Genomic DNA, 17077 nt, shown 5'->3' with positions numbered 1-17077 from the left:
GATGGTTTGGGGTGCCAGGGATCAGGGACGCCTCTTCAGTGGTTTCTTCCCCGGGGCGTGGGGCCTTCAGTTGTGGCCTGCATAGCAGCTTAATGGGCTTGGCCAGCAGCAGGAGGGAAGGCCGGCAGAGCAGAGGGAGGACCAGCTGCAGCCGTGGGAGTAACCCAGAAGGAGGTCATTGTGGGGGTGAGTTTCTGTCTGCTTTTCCCTTTGTGTCTCCCTCCATGGGCCTGGGGGAGGGTGGGCGCGGGGAGGAGAGGTGTCTACCTGTGTCACTCCTGTCTCTCTCACCGTCTGACACCTTCTCTCTGTATATCATTGTGTCTCTTTTCCTTCTCACTTCACTGTCTCTCCTTCTGTCTCATTGTGTCTGTGTGTGTGTGTGTTTCATCTCTGTGTTTGTCTTTCTGTCGCCATGTCTCTTTCTGTATGTCTGGTTCTCTCTGTACCTGCCTGTCTTTCTTGGGCCTCCCTCACCGTCTGTCCCTCACCACCTTTGTCTCCATCCTTGACACCCACAGGTAACCCTTCTATGTCACCCACAGCAGGACCCGAGCCCCTGCTGCCTCCTCCCTTCCCTGGCTAGGTGGTCCTCAGCCTGGTCACCCAGGCAGGGCTGACCGAGCAGGGCGACTCTGCACCTCCCTGCCCCGTGCTGGGATCTGAGGGCCACCCTCTGGGAGCTTGGGACCTGAGCGTAGAGCAGTATTTCCCCGAAAGGATGCTGAAGCCGTTAGAAGAAATGGACAAATAGGTCCTGAGAGGCCAGAAACCCATCAGTACTCACTCTACTAGACTGCATGCCCTCAGCAAGAGGGTCTCCTACCCTGGCAAAGCCTTGTGCCCTTCGTGGCATTGTAGCTGTCCCTCAGTCCCCTGTATCCTTCCCTCCAAGTGGACCAACAGATGTTGTCTGAGTCCCCAGCTGTGTGGCTACTGAACACGGTTATACAGCAGGTTTTCTTCCTGTAGAACTGCCAAGACCTCCCTCTCCAGGGGCCCTATGTAAGGATGTGAGAGAGGTTAGGAGCATGTGCCAGGGTTAGGAGCAAGAGGGCCTAGGTTCAAATCCCAGCTTTGCCACTACAGCTGTGTGTCTTTGGGCAAGTCACTTAACCCCTCCATGCCTCAGTTTCCTCATCTCTATAGTGAGAGTGATAGTAGGACCCAGGGCCAGATTAAGGCATGGGAGGGCCCTAAACACTGATAATCTGTGGTGTCCTCTCCCCTGCTTACTCGCACATTCCAATGGGATACGTGAGTTAGATATATTGAATTTTTCATCCTTTTAGAGGGTCAGCGAAAAAGAGGAAGACCCTCAACAAAATGGATCGACACAGTGGCTGCAACAGTGGGCTCAAGCCTAACAACAATTGTGAGGATGGTGCAGGATGGGTGGTGTTTCATTCTGTTGTACACAGGGTCACTATGAGTTGGAACCGACTTGACAGCACCTAACAACAACAACTAATATACCTAATACCTCTTTTATTAGCATACATAGAGTAATATCAAGCACCATGTCCCACGCAACAGACAATAAAAAATGAAACTCACTTGATACATAAATTAAAACTATCCGTGTTAGATATTGTTGTCGTTAGGTACCATCGAGTTGGTTCCGACTGACAGGGAACCTGTGAGAGTGGAGTTCCCATTGTTTATTTACCTGGAAGTTCTCAAGATCATACCCTTTGTTTCTGTGGTGGCAAAGGGCATTGCTGGCCCTCTTGGCTAGAGTTCCTGGATCAGCAGATGTAGATGTACAAGACGGTTGTCTCAAAATGGATCAGAGACTTGTTTTCTATTAACATAACCTGTCCTTGCCCAGTAACGGCTCATGTTGGATCCAGTTGCATGTTGGGTGAATGTAGCAAGAGTTAGACTCGACAGCCCACTTCCATCTCTTGTTTTTTAGAAAGAAATAGTATCTTCCAAGAGACCAACTGAGACAAGGAGTTTCAATTACATTGGAAGGTACCATAGGAGACAGATGTCAAGGAAGGTGTTGAAGAGGTAGGGGCCTCATAGCTTCAACAGACTTTCAAGTAGGCGCCCTTGCAACCCTGCGTGAGCTTTATTTCCGGCCGGCGCATTCTCACGCACTGGAGCTGGTCTCAGTTTCATTTAGTGCCCTGCCAGTTCCTTTCCACTGTGGCGCTTGCTTTTCCTTGTGTCCTGTCTGCTGAGCATCTATGGGTCTTTGCTTTGGACAACTGGTGCCCCTGTTTTGTTGATGCCCTAAGCACATGCTTACCTTGCTTCCTGGGTAATCTGTCCCTGGTGGGACCTTCCTCAGGGGGTTGTTGTTGAGAAGTCAAGGAGTCAGTACATGGGATGTGCTCAGAGCAGTGCCTGGCACATTGTAGGTGCTCAGTAAAAGTTAGGTGTTACAACTATACCCCGCAATTCCATCCACGGGCACCATCACCTCTGGCTCTGGGCTGCTGTTTCTGCCACATACGTGGTCACTTCTGCCATTCCGTTATCTGTTCTCCACGTTCCCACCCTTTGAGGTCACAGCCCTCGCCCCTTTATTTGCCCCAGAGTACCACCAACAAGAGGAGGAAGCATGTAGTAAAGACTGACTGACATATTGCGGTGACTGTGTGTCTAACTCACCGTTTTCAAATCTCAGAAGTGATTGGTTTAAGACATACTATACACTGATGCGCCCTCATTTAACAGAGAAAACCTTATTCTGAGATGGAAACTACATGCACGGGTATGTTGTTATTGTGTGTCATTGAGTCGAGTTGATTCTGATTCACAGAGACCCCACAGGACAGAGTAGAACTGCCCCATAGGGTTTCCAAAGCTATAATCTTTATAGGGGAGCCCTGGTGGCACAGTGGTTAAGAGCTCGGCTGCTAACCAAAAGGTCGACAGTTCAAATGCACCAGCCCTGTCCTATAGGGTCACTATGAGTTGGAATTGACTTGTTGGTAACAGGTTTGGTTTTGGGGTTTAATCATTATGGGAGCAGATTGCAAGATCTGGTGAATTCGAACTCCTGACTTTTTGGTTAGCTCCAAGCACTTACCTGTTGTGCCACAAGGGCTCCTTCCACAGGTATAAAAACATTGCTGTCGAAGGTATTCCCACGCATACTGAACCTGTAGGACAGAGTAGAACTACCCCATAGGGTTTCCATGGAGCAGCTGGTGGATTTGAACTATTGACCTTTTTGGTTAGAAGCTGAGCTCTTAACCACTGCACTACCAAGTTTCCCTCCATAGGTATATATTAAAAAAAAAAAAAAGCCAAACCTGTTGCCATCCAATAGATTCTAACTCATAGCCACCTTATAGGATTGAGTAGAACTGCCTCGTAGGGTTTCCAAGGAGCAGCTGATGGATTCCAACTGCTGACCCTATGGTTAGTAGCCGAGTGTGCAGGTAGAGGGGTTAGAATTTGCAGGACATGTTTCTGGAGGACGCAATTCAATCCAGAACAGCCACACTGTTAGGAGACCCTATCTGAGAAGGAGGACAGTGCAGAGCCAAGCTACGTGGAGAGGAAGATTCTGAGGATTCCTCCATTCAAGGAACCAATACATTCTGCTACTTTTTTTTTTAATCCCCAGTTTTTATTTTTAATTTAATTTTTATTTAGTTTTATTTTTGTCACTAGGAACCCAAAGAAATCTTGCCAATTCAGGGAGCACGATTTCTTCCGAAGTGCACCAGCCCAGGTGTCCAGGATACGAAACCCAGCAGCTACTGACACCTATTGAAGATACCAGGGCTTCGGCCAGGCGCACCTTAGTACTAAAAGGGGCATCGTTGCTTTTTTAACACTTTAAAGAGGTCTTTTGCAGCGGGTTTTCTAATGCAATACGTTGATTTCTTGACTGCAGCTTCCATGGACATTGATTGTGGATCCAAGTGAAAAGAAATCCTTGACAACTTCAATCTTTTTTCCAGTTATCATGATGTTGCTCATTGGTCCAGTTGTAAGGATTTTTGTTTTCTTTATGTTGAGGTATAATCCATACTGACAGCTGTGGTCTTTGATCTTCATCAGTAAGTGCTTCAAGTCCTCTTCACTTTCAGCAAGGAAGATTGTATGATCTTCATATTGCAGGTTGTTAATGAGTCTTCCTCCAATCTTGATGCCCTGTTCTTCTTCATGTAGTCCAGCTTCTCGGATTATTTGCTTAGCATACAGATTGAATAGGTATGGTGAAAGGATACAACCCTGATGCACACCTGTCCTGACTTTAAGCCGTGCAGTATCCCCTTGTTCTGTTTGAATGAGTGCCTATTGGCCTATGTACAAGTTCCTCATGAGCACAACTAAGTGTTCTGGAATTCCCATTCTTTGCAAAGTTATCCACAACTTGTTAAGATCCACGCAGTTGAATGCCTTCATATAGTCAATAAAACACAGGTAAACATCTTTCTGGTATTCTCTGCTTTCGGCCAAGATCCATCTGACATCAGCAATGATATCCCTGGTTCCACGTCCTCTTCTGAATCTGGCCTGAATTTCTGGCGGTTCCCTGTCAATGTACTGCTACAAGTGCTTTTGTATGATCTTCAGCAAAATTTTACTTGTGTGTGATATTATTCGATAATTTCTGCATTCTGTTGGATCACCTTTATTTGGAATGGGCACAAATATGGGTTTCTTCCAGTCTGTTGGCTAGGAATCTGTCTTCCAAATTTCTTGGCGTAGATGGGTGAGCACTTCCAGCACTGCATCCATTTGTTGAAATATCTCTGTCAATTCCTGGAGCCTTGTTTTTTGTCAGGGCCTTCAGAGCAGCCTGGACCTCTTCCTTCAGTGCCATTGGTTCACGATCATATGCTACTTCCTGAAATGGATGAACGTCGACCAATTCTTTTTGGTATAGTGACTGTGTATTCCTTCCATCTTCTTTGCGTCCTGCATCGTTTACTGTTTTCCACGTAGAATCAATAGTGAAACTCGAGGTTTGAATTTTTTCTTCAGTTCTTTCAGCTTCAGAAATGCCAAGTGTGTTCCTCCCTTTTGGTTTTCCAACTCCAGGTTCTTGCGCATGTCATTATAATACTTTGAAATGTTCTGTCCAACTTTTTTACATCATTATTTCTTCCTTTCTTTTTGGCTATTCTATGTTCAAAGACAAGTTTCGGAGTCTTTTCTGAAATCCATTTTAGTCTTTCTTTCTCGTCTTTTCGATGACCTCTTGCTTTCTTCATATATGATGTCCTTGATATCATTCCGCAACGCCTCTGGTCTTCGGGCATTAGCATTCAAGTCATCAAAACTACTTGAGATGGTCTCTAAATTCAGATGGGATATACTCAAGGTCATACTTTGACTCTCATGGACTTGTTCTAATTTTCTTCACTTTCACCTTGAACTTGTATATGAGCAATTGAAGGTCTGTTCCACAGATGGCCCCGGCCTTGTTCTGACTGATGATATTGAGCTTTTCCATCGTCTCTTTCCACAGATGTAGTCAATTTGATTCCTGTGTATTCCATGTGGTGAAGTCCATGTGTATAGTCACTGTTTATGTTGGTGAAAAAAGGTATTTTCAGTGAAGAACTCATTGTCATTCCCGACATAGTAGGCCATATGATTGTCTGATTCAAAATGGCCAATACCAGTCCATTTCAGCTCACTAAAGCCTGGGATATCTATATCTACACATTCCATTTCATTTTTGATAGTTTCCAATAACATTCCATGTTCCTCTTATTAATGGATGTTTGTAGCTGTTTCTTCTCATTTTGAGTCGTGCCACATCAGCAAATAAAGGTCCCGAATACGTGACTCCATCCACGTCATTAAGGTCAGCTCAACTTTCAGGAGGCAGCTCTTCCCCAGTCATCTTTTGAGTGCCTTCCAACCTGGGGGGCTCATCTTCCAGCACTATACCAGACAATGTTCTGCTGCTATTCGTAAGGTTTTCACTGGCTGATGCTTTTTAGAAGTAGACTTCCAGGTCCTTCTTCCTAGCCTGTCTTAGTGTGGAAGCTCAGCTGAAATCTGTCCACCATGGGTGGCCCTGCTAGTATGTGAAATACAGGTGCCATAGCTTCCAGCATCACAGCAACACTCAAGCCACCACAGTGCAGCAAACTGACAGATGTGTGGGATTGCATATATTACGAATATAATAGCAAATGCTTACTATTATAGAGTGTTTACTCTGCTCCAGTGTGATGGTTAAGATTGTGTGTCAGCTTGGCTGGGCCATGATTCTCAGTGTCTCTGTAGCCATGTGATGTTGTGGTCACTTCCCTGTTGAGATTTGATATGTGATCACCCCCACAATGGTATCTGCTGTGAATAGCCAATCACTTGAAGGGGGGCTCCCTTGGGCATGTGGCCTGCATCGAGTGTGGGCAGAAGTTCTGGCAGGGCTCGAGGGGCTTTTGCTCATTCTGGATCCTGCAGCTGGCTTCTGTTCTTGGGACTTGAGCTAGCAGCTTACCTGTGGCCTCGCCTGCTGATCTTGGCATTCGTTGATCTTCACAGCCTATGAGTAAAGCCCTGCTCTCCAACCTGACTATCTTGGGTTCACCAGGCCCTGCAGCTACAAGAATCAGGAGAAGCCTCTATCCTGACCCATGGACTTGGGACGTTAGAGCCTCTCCAACCATTTGAGCCATTTCCTTGATATAAATCTCTCTCTCTATATATATTTATATGCTTCACAGATTTTGTTTCTCTAGAGAACACAGCCTAAGGCATCTAAGTACAACACTGTCAGTGACAGGATAATATCCCTACTCCTATCTTTGCTCTTCCAAATATGATCTCATTTAATCCTTGCAGGAACCCTGAAAGGTAAGGTCTATAGTGTCCCACATTTTTCAAAATCCAAACCAAACCCATTGCCACTGAGTCGATTCCAACTCATAGTGACCTTATAGGACAGAGTTGAACTGCCCTAAAGAGTTTTCAAGGAGAAGCTGGTGGATTCAAACTGCCAATCTTTTGGTTAACAGCCAAGCTCTTAACCACTATGCAACCAGGACTCCACTTCCATTTTACAGATGAGGAACTATATAAAGAGCTCTTATAAATAAACAACAGTCAATCAAATAGAAAAATGGAAAAGGCATGAATAGGTAATTTCAGAATCGCTGAAGAATTAATGGCCACTAAGCTCAACCTTATAAGGTTTTCCCTGGCTAATTCTTTTCAGAAGTGCCAGGTCCTCCTTCCTACTGTGTCTTAGTCTGGAACCTCAGCTGAAACCTGTCTGCCATAGATGACGGTATTTGAATACTGGTGGCATAGCTTCCAGCATCACAGCAACACACAACCCCCCACAGTACGCCAAACTGACGGACACATTGGGGAACCGACTTGACAGCTCCTAACAACAACAACAACAAGCTCAACCTCGCGTCTGTCAGTTTGTCATACTGTGGGGGCTTGCATGTTACTCCGATGCTGGAAGCTAAACCTCCAATATTTAACTACCAACGGGGTCGCCCATGGTGGACGGGTTGCAGCTGAGCTTCCACACTAAGATCGACTAGGAAGAAGGACCTGGTGGCCTACTTTTGAAAAGAATTAGCCAGTGAAAACCTTATGAACAGCAGTGGAACATGGTCTGATATACCACCGAAAGATGAGCCCCTGAGGTTAGAAAGCACTCAAAATACAACTGGGAAAGAGCTGCCTCCTCAAAGTAGAGTCAATTTTAATGATGTGGATGGAGTCAAGCTTTCAGGACCTTCATTGGCTGATGTGGCATGGCTCAAAATGAGAAGAAACGTGTAAATATCCAATAATAATCAGAAAGTGGAATGCACGAAGTATGAATCTAAGAAGATTGGAAATCATCAAAAATGAACTTGAATGCACAAACACTGATGTCTTGGGCATTAAACACGTGTTGCTTTTGGGTCAGTTCCAACTCATAGTGACCCTACAGGACAGAGCAGAACTACCCCATAGGGTTTCCAAGGAGTGGCTGGTAGATTTGAACAGCCAACCTTTTTGGTTAGCAGCTGAACTGTTAACCACTGTGCCACCAGGGCTCCATTAGTAAGCTGAAATGGACTGGTATTGGCCATTTTGAATTAGATAATCATATGGTCTACTATGCCAGGAATGACAACTTGAAGAGGAACGGTGTTGCATTCATTGTCAAAAAGAACATTTCAAAATCTATTCTGAAGTACAATGCTGCCTGTGATAGGATAATATCCATAAGCCTACAAGGAAGAACAGTTACTATGACTAATTGTCATGGATTGAATTGTGTACCCCCCAAAATATGTGTCAACTTGGTTAGGCCATGATTCCCAGTATTCTGTGGTTGTCCACCATTTCATGATTGTAATTTTATGTTGACAGGATTAGGGTGGGATTGTAACACCACCATTACTCAGGTCATCTCCCTGATCCAAGGTAAAGGGAGTTTCCCTGGGGTGTGGCCTGCACCACCTTTTATCTCTCAAGAGCTAAAAGGAAAGAGAAGCAAGCACAGAGTTGGGGACCTCATTCAACCAAGAAAGCAGCACCAGGAGCAGAGCACGTCCTTTGGACACGGGGTCCCTGAACCTTAGAAGCCCCTCGACCATGGGAAGATTGAAGACAAAGACCTTCCTCCAGCGCCAACAGAGACAGAGAGCCTTCCCCTGGAGCTGACGCCTTGAATTTGAACTTGTAAACTACAAGACTGTGAGAAAATAAACTTCTCTTTGTTAAAGCCATCCACTTGTGGTATTTCTGTTATGGCAGCACTAGATAACTAAAACGCTAATTATTATTCAAATTTACGTGCCAATCGCTAAGGCCAAAGATGAAGAAATTGAAGACTTTTACCAACTTCTGCAGTCTGAAATTGATCAAACATGCAATTGGAATGCATTGATAATTACTGGTGATTGGAATGTGAAAGCTGGAAACAAAGAAGAAGGATTGGTAGTTGGAAAATATGGCCTTGGTGATAAAAAAAAAAAAAAACTAAAGATCACATGATAGAGTTTTGCAAAACCAAAGATTTCTTCATTGCAAATACCTTTTTTAAACAACATAAATGGCAACTATACACATGGACTTCACCATAAACAGGAATACACAGGAATCAAATGAACTACATCTATGGAAAGGGATGATGGAAAAGCTCAATATCACCAGTCAGAACAAGGCCAGGGGCTGACTGTGGAACAGACCATCAATTGCTCATATGCAAGTTCAAGTTGAAAATGAAGAAAATTAGAACAAGTTCATAAGAGCCAAAGTATGACCTTAAGTATATCCCATCTGAATTTAGAGACCATCTCAAGAATAGATTTGACCCACTGAACACTAATGACCGAAGGCCAGATGAGTTATGCAATGACATCAAGGGCATGAAGAAACAACAGGTCATTAAAAAGACAAGAAAGAAGGAAAAGACCAAAATGGATGTCAGAAGAGACTCTGAAACTTGCTGTTGAACCTTGAGTAGCTAAAGCCAACAGAAGAAATGATGAAGTAAAAGAGCTGAACAGAAGATTTCAAAGGTTGGCTCGAGAAGACAAAGTAAAGTATTACAATGACATGTGGAAAGACCTGGAGTTGGAAAACCAAAAGGGAAGAACAAGCTCTGCATTTCTGAAGCTGAAAGAACTGAAGAAAAAATTCAAGCCTCAAGTTACAATAGTGAAGGATTCTGTAAGGAAAACAGTAAATTGCCGTTGAGTCCATTCTGACTCATAGCGACCCTATAGGACAGAGTAGAAGTGCCCCATGGGGTTTCCAAGCACCACCTGGTAGATTTGAATGGCTGACCTTTTGTTAGTAGCCATAGCTCTTAACCACTATGCCGCCAGGGCTAGGTGGTAGTAAATGACGCAGGAAGCACCAATAGAAGATGGAAGGAATACACAGAGTCATTGTACCAAAAAGAACTGACCAACATTCAATCGTTTCAGGAGGTAGCATATGATCAGGAACCTGTGGTACTGAAGGAAGAGGTCCAAGCTGCACTGAAGGCACTGGGGAAAAACAAGGCTCTAGAAATTGACAGATGTTTCGACAAACGAATGCGGCACTGGAAGTCCTCACACATCTATGCCAAGAAATTTAGAAGACAGATACCTGGCCAATGGACTGGAAGAGATCCATATTTATGTCTATTCCCAAGAAAGGTGATCCAACCAAATGTGGAAATTATCAAACAATATCATTAATATCACACACAAGTAAAATTTTACTGACGATCATTCAAAAGCTGCTGCAGCAGTACATTGACAGGGAACTGCCAGAAATTCAAGCTGGATTCAGAAGAGGACACACAACCAGAGATAGCATTGCTGATGTCAGATAGATCCTGGCTGAATGCAGAGAATACCAGAAAGATGTTTACCTGTGTTTTAGTGACTATGGAAAGGCATTCAACTGTGTGGATCATAAAAAATTGTGGATAACATTGCAAAGAATGGGAATTCCAATCAGCCTGAGGCCAGAACCAGTTGGTGCCCAGCTACAACTGATGACTGCCCTGACAGGGAACAGAACAGAGAACTCTTGAGGAAGCAGGAGAGCAGAGGGATGAAGATCTCAAATTCTTGTAAAAAGACCAGACTTAATGGTCTGACTGAGACTAGAAGGACCCCAGAGGTCATGGTCCCTAGACCTTCTGTTAGCCTAAGACGAGAACCATTCCCAAAGCCAACTCTTCAGGCAGGGATTGGACTGGACTATAGGAGAGAAAATGATAGTGATGAGGAGTGTGCTTCTTGGATCAAGTAGACACATGTGACTATGTGGGCAGCTCCTGTCTGGAGGGGAGATGAGAAGGCAGAGGGGGTCAGAAGCTGGCTGAATGGACTTGAAAATAGATGGTGGAGAGAAGGAATGTGCTGTCTTATTAGGGGGAGAGCAACTAGGAGTATATAGCAAGGTATATATAAATTTTTGTATGAGAGACTGACTTGATTTGTAAGCTATCACTTAAAGCACAATAAATTTTTTTTAATTAAAAAAAAAAAAAGGAATTCCAGAACACTTAATTGTGCTCATGAGAAATCTGTGCATAGATCAAGAGGCAGTCATTTGAACAGAATAAGGGGATACTTCATTGTTTAAAGCCAGGAAAGGTTTGCATTGGGCTTGTATCCTCTCACCATGCTTATTCAACGTGTATGCTGAGCAAATAGCTAGAGAAGCTGGACTCTATGAAGAAAAGCGAGGCATCAGGATTGGAGCAAGACTCATTAACAACCTGCGATATGTACGTGACACAACCTTGCTTACTAAAAGCGAAGAGGACTTGAAGCACTTATTGAAGAAGATCAAAGACCTCCACATAAAGAAAACAAAAATCCTCACAACTGGACCAATAAGCAACATCATAAATGGATGAATGGGGAAAATATTGAAGTTGTTAAGGATTTCATTTTATCTCGATCCACAATCAATACCCATGAAAGCAGCAGTCAAGAAATCAAACGACACATTGCATTGGACAAATCTGCTGCGTAAGACCTCTTCAAAGTGTTGAAGAGCAAAGATGTCACTTTAAGGCATAAGGTGCGCCTGGCCCAGGCCTTGGTGTTTTCAGTTGCCTCGTATGCATGTGAAAGCTGGACGATGGATAAGGAAGACAGAAGAATTGATGGCTTTGAATTGTGGTGTTGGAGAAGAATATCGAACATCCCACGGACTGTCAGAAGAGTGAACAAGTCTGTCTTGGAAGAAGCACAACCAGAATGCTCCTTAGAAGCAAGGATGGTGAGACTGTGTCTCCCGTACTTTGGATATGTTGTTAGGAGGGACCAGTCCCTGAAGGACATCATGTTTGGTAAAATAGAGGGTCAGCAAAAAAGAGGAAGACCCTCAACGAGACAGATGGACAACGGGCTAAAGCATCACAACGATTATGAGGATGTCTCAGGACTGAGCGGTGTTTCGCTTCGTTGTACACAGGGTCGCTATTAGTTGGAACTGACTCCATGGCAGTTACCAACAACAACAACAACAATCCTCACATGAACTCTGAGAGGTAAGGCCCACAGTGACCCACATGTTCAAAAAAACAAAACAAAACAGAAAAACAGACCCATTGCCATCAAGTCTATTCTGATCCAGGAAAGTGTAGAACTGCCTCATAGGATTTCCAAGGAACAGCTGGTAGATTCGAATTGCCTACCTTTTGGTTAGTAGCTGAGCTCTTAACCACTGCGCCACCAGGACTCACCCCCATTTTACAGATGAGGAAACCAAGGCACAGAGAAGTGCAAGGATTTTGCAGAGAAGTTGCAGAATCAGGATTTTAATCTAGGTGGTTTGGTTTCACTATAGAGTATGTTGCCTCTCAAAGGATTAGTACCCAGAATATATAAAGAGCTCATGTAAATAAACAACAGTTAATTAAATAGAAAAATGGGCAAAAGACATGAATAAGCAATTTCAGAATCACAGAAGAGGAATTAATATCCATGAAGCTCAACCTACTGGAGCCCTGGTGGCACAGTGCTTAAGAGCTTGGCTGCTCACCAAAAGGTCGGCAGTTGGAATTCACTAGCCACTCCTTGGAAACCCTATGGGGCAGTTCTGCTCTGTCCTGTGGGGTCACTATGAGTTGGGATTGGCTCAATGGTACGCAACAACAACAACAAGCTCAACCTTAGGGAAATGCTAATTAAGGCTATGATGATATCATTATATTCATTAGATTAGGAAAAACCTTTAGAAGTCTGACAATACCAAGTGTTGGTAAGGACCTGGAGCAACAAAAGTGTTGATCAAGTGGTGTTATTTGGTACAAACACTTTGGAAGGCAGTTTGGCATTACTTAGAAAATGCCTACGTTGTAGCCCAGCAATTCTACTACTGACCCCTAAAGAAATGTGTGTAGATGTGGCCCAGGAGACACGTGCAAGAATGTTAATGGTTGCATGGTTTATAATAGGAAAAAATTGAAAAAAACCCTCCAATTTACTAATGGAGTAAAACGAGTCAATTGTGCTATATGCATGCAAGGGAATGCTACACAGCCGTGAAAAATAAATGAATTGCAGCTCCAACATCGACGAATATTAGAAAGATCATGTTGAGTGAAAAACTGAGTCTCAGAAGACTACCCACAGTATATAATACCATTCTCTAAAGGTAGTTTTTGTTATGGAAAATTTAAAACATAAATAAAAGTAGACAGAATGTGTAGTAAACCCCCATATCCTCTTCACCAGATTCAACAATTGTTTTGTTAGTCGTCTTCAAGCCAGCTCTGACTCATGGTGACCTTATGTATAATAGTATGACACGTTGCCCAGTCCTGCTCCATCTTCATGATTGTTGGTATGGGTTTTTGAGTCCACTGTAGTATCTTCCAATCTGGTGGACTCATCTTCCAGCACCATATCGGACAATATTCTGTTGTGACCCATCAGGTTTTCATTGGATAATTTTTGGAAGTAGATTACCAAGTCTTTCTTCTTACCTGTCCACCATGGGTGGCCCTGTTAGTATTTGAAATACCAGTGTCAAAGCTTCCAGCATCATGGCAGCATGCAAGCTGTCACAGTACGACAAACTGACAGGTGGTGGTCAACAATGGTTAACTCCTGGCTAATCCAGCTTTGTTTATACACCACCCCTTCAACCCCCCTCATATAATTTTGAAGCAAATCCCAGATATCAACTCATTTCCTTAGTAAATATTTCAAAACCCTTAAAGAAAGCCATAACCTGAATACTGCTGTCACACCTAAAAAATTAACAATATTTTATATCTTCATGTATCTGGTCAATGTTACATTTCTAATTGTCTCATAAACCAAAAAAACCAAACCCATTGCCATCCAGTCGATTCCAACTCGTAGAGACCCTATAGGACAGAGTAGAACTTCCCTATAGAGTTTCCAAGGAGCGCCAGATGGATTCGAACTGCTGACCGTTTGGTTAGCAGCTGTAGCTCTTAATCACTAGGCCACCAGGTTTTCCAATTGTCTCATAAATGTACTAATTTTTTTTAGCAGTTTATTTGTTTGAGGGAACCAATGCTGCAGTTGATTGACATGCATTTTATTTTATTTTTCTGATTATTTCCCCTTAACTGTTTTTAAAATTTATTTTCTTTCTTTTCTTTTTTTTTTTTAAAACTGTGCTTTAGGTGAAAGTTTACAGCTCAAGTTAGTTTCTCATACAAAAATTTATACACGCATTGTTATGTGACCCTAGTTGCTATCCTTATAATGTGACAGCACACTCCTCCTTTCCACCCCAGATTTCCTGTGTCCATTCAACCAGCTCTTGTCCCTGTCTGCCTTCTTATCTCTCCTCCAGACGGGAGCTGCCCATTTAGTCTCATATATCTACTTGAACTGAGAAGGACACTCTTCACAAGTATCATTTTATCGACATATATTTCAAATCTCTTCTGACCTATAGGTTTCTCCTTTTAGCTCCTTCCCCACCCATTGAAATTTCTTTGGTGAAGATCAAGGTAGTTTGTCCTGGAAAGTTTTCCACAGTCTAGGTCTGGCTGATGCAACTCCTTGGTGTCATTTAACATGTACTTCTGTTTCTTGCAGTCCCTGTAAACTGGGCATTAAAGCTAGATGAGGCTTAATTCGTTTCAGGCTCATTTTTTTTTTTTTTTGGTAAGGTGACTTCCTAGGTGGAGTTTGGTTTTTCCGTCAGGAGGCACATCATGTATTGTCTGACTGTCTCCATGTTTGTGATGTTTGCGGCAGGTGTTCATACCTACACCCATTAATGCAAAATGGCGATTGAAAAATGGTGACATTGTAATTCTATCATTTCCTCTTCATTTACTAGTTGAAGTATTGTATGAAGGGCGCTTCCTTGCATCTGTTGTTTGGTTACCCTGAGGTACAGCTCATGAAGGAAAGACAAGATAAATCCTTGATTCTGCTTTATTTATCAGTTTTCAGAGAATGGTTGTCTTTTAAGTGTCTGTATTTGTTGACAACTTTCCTTACACACATAATAGCAAATGCTTGATCTATAAGGGCTCAGTCTGCTCCAGGGAAACAAACCCCCTGGTGTCATTTAATCCCATTTAGTATCTTTGGGTCTTAGGAGATACACCTGTAAGGAAGTTAGGGGAACAGGATTGGGCAGAGGGAAAAGCTGAGGTACAATGTGGTCACAAGGAGGCCTCAGAAAATGCTATGGGGCTCTCTGTAGCTGGGATGGCCCCTCAGAGTTGTCCCAAATTGAGCCAAGGGGTCCAGGTCTTTGTATCTTGGCACCATAAATGATCTTGGTCCTGGAGTGTGAGGGAAAAGGCCTCTGGCCCTCACCTACGTCCAATTCTTGGCATCTATTGTTATCTACCAGAAAGAGCTGACACTTGAGTATATCTACATGGCTTAAGCCAAGTGGCATTAAAGGAAAATTATACTTGAGAATGAAGCCCATACAAGGGGAGGCAGAGCTGAGACCCAGCCCAACTGAGACCAGCTGGAAGCAAAGCAATCCCAGATGAAGAGGGCAAGGAAGCAGGCACCAGAACAGTCAGCCAGCTGGTTCTGCAAGTTTGATGAACTCCCAACAGGCCATCCTTCTAGGCGCTCTGGTTCACCTTGCCTAAAAGGTTCATTTGAGATGAACTTGACCATATCCTTGAAGGAGGATTCAGTACCCTTAGAAATGACATCAGGCAACCAGAACCTTTCTGGAATTATTGGTTGGGCACAGGAACATTTAGGACTCATGCCTTGAGAGTGAAAGATAAAGACTGGTTAAATTCTCGAACACTGTTCAAACAAGTGTCTAAAATATTTTAGCCAACGTTGTATTCTACCAATTTCACCAATAAGAGCCCATTTTAATAATCATTATGTTAATTAGGAGCCCTGGTAGCGCAGTGTCTAAGAGCTTGGCTGCTAACCAAAAAGTCGGCAGTTCAAATCCATACAGCTGCTCCTTGGAAACCCTGTGGGGCAGTTCTACTCTGTCCTATAGGGTTGTCATGAGTTGGAATTGACTCAATGGCAGTGGGTCGGGTTTTTATGCGAATGAATAAGCTACTCACTAAATGTTGCGGTTAGCCACCTGTTGAGTCAGCCTGGGACTCATGGAAACCCCATGTATGTCGGAATGAAGCACTTCCTGGTCCTGTGCCAGCCCCATGATCAGTTGTAGATCAAACCATTGTGATCCATAGGATTTGCTTTGTCTGATTATCAGTAGTTAACCAGGCCTTTCTTCCTAGTCTGTCTTAGGAAGCTCTGCTGAAATCTGTTCAGTATCATAGCAACACACAAGCCTCCACCGACAGACGGGTGGTGGCTGTGCGTGAGGTGCACTGGCCGGGAATTGAACCCGGGTCTCCTGTGTGGAAGGCAACAATTCTACCACTGAACCACCAATGCCCCACACTAACTAAATACATCAATAAAAACCCATTTCTAACATTTATCATGGTAATCAACTCTCTGGTGATTCTCGGAGATAAATTGCTGAAGGCCCGTAGTAACTTCCTATAGAGTATGGCTTTGGATCAGCTGCTGGCTGACCATCCTGGACACATGTGTTCCAGTTTAGGACAATTGTTTAGAGGGTCGCTCTGAGTTGGAACCGACCCGATGGCACTGGGGCTTAGAACCCAGTGACCCAGTGAAGTCGACAGTGCAGCTTAAATGACACACATGACACACATCTTTATATCACACTGTGTCTTAGGTTGCTGTCTTAGTCATCTATGCTACTATAACAGAAATATCACAAGTGGATGGCTTTAACAAACACAAATTTATTCTCTCACAGTCCAGGAGGCTTCTAAGTCCAAATTCAGGGTGCCAGCTCCAGGGGAAGGCTTCCTGTCTCTGTCAGCTCTGGGAGAAGGTCCTTGTCATCAACCTTCCACTGGCCTAGGAGCTTGTCAGTGCAGGGACTCTGGGTCCAAAGGATGCACTCTTCTCTTGGCACTACTTTCTTGGTGGTTTGAAGTCCCCCATCTCTGTGCTCGATTCTCTCTTTCACATCTCAAAAGAGATTGACTGAAGATACAGCCTAATCTTGTAGATTGAGTCCTGCCTCATTAACACAACTGCCGATAATCCTGCCTCATTAACGTCATAGAGGTAGGATTTACAGCACATAGGAAAATCACTTCAGATGACGAAATGGTGGGCAATCACACGAGACTGGGAATCTCGGC

General features: G+C 43.7%; 1 non-coding gene across 1 annotated transcript; it reads right to left on the bottom strand.

Moving 5' to 3' along the window:
- Positions 1–16218: 16218 nt before the first annotated feature.
- On the bottom strand, positions 16219–16289 carry TRNAG-UCC (transfer RNA glycine (anticodon UCC)). Its single transcript has one exon. It is a non-coding gene; the product is annotated as a tRNA-Gly (tRNA).
- Between the last annotated feature and the right edge of the window lie 788 nt (positions 16290–17077).

Source organism: Elephas maximus, chromosome 11 (assembly GCF_024166365.1).
Source record: "Elephas maximus indicus isolate mEleMax1 chromosome 11, mEleMax1 primary haplotype, whole genome shotgun sequence".
NCBI lineage: Eukaryota > Metazoa > Chordata > Mammalia > Proboscidea > Elephantidae > Elephas > Elephas maximus.
The sequence above is the reverse complement of the archived record's forward strand: the minus strand, read 5'-3'. Positions and strand labels throughout refer to the sequence as shown.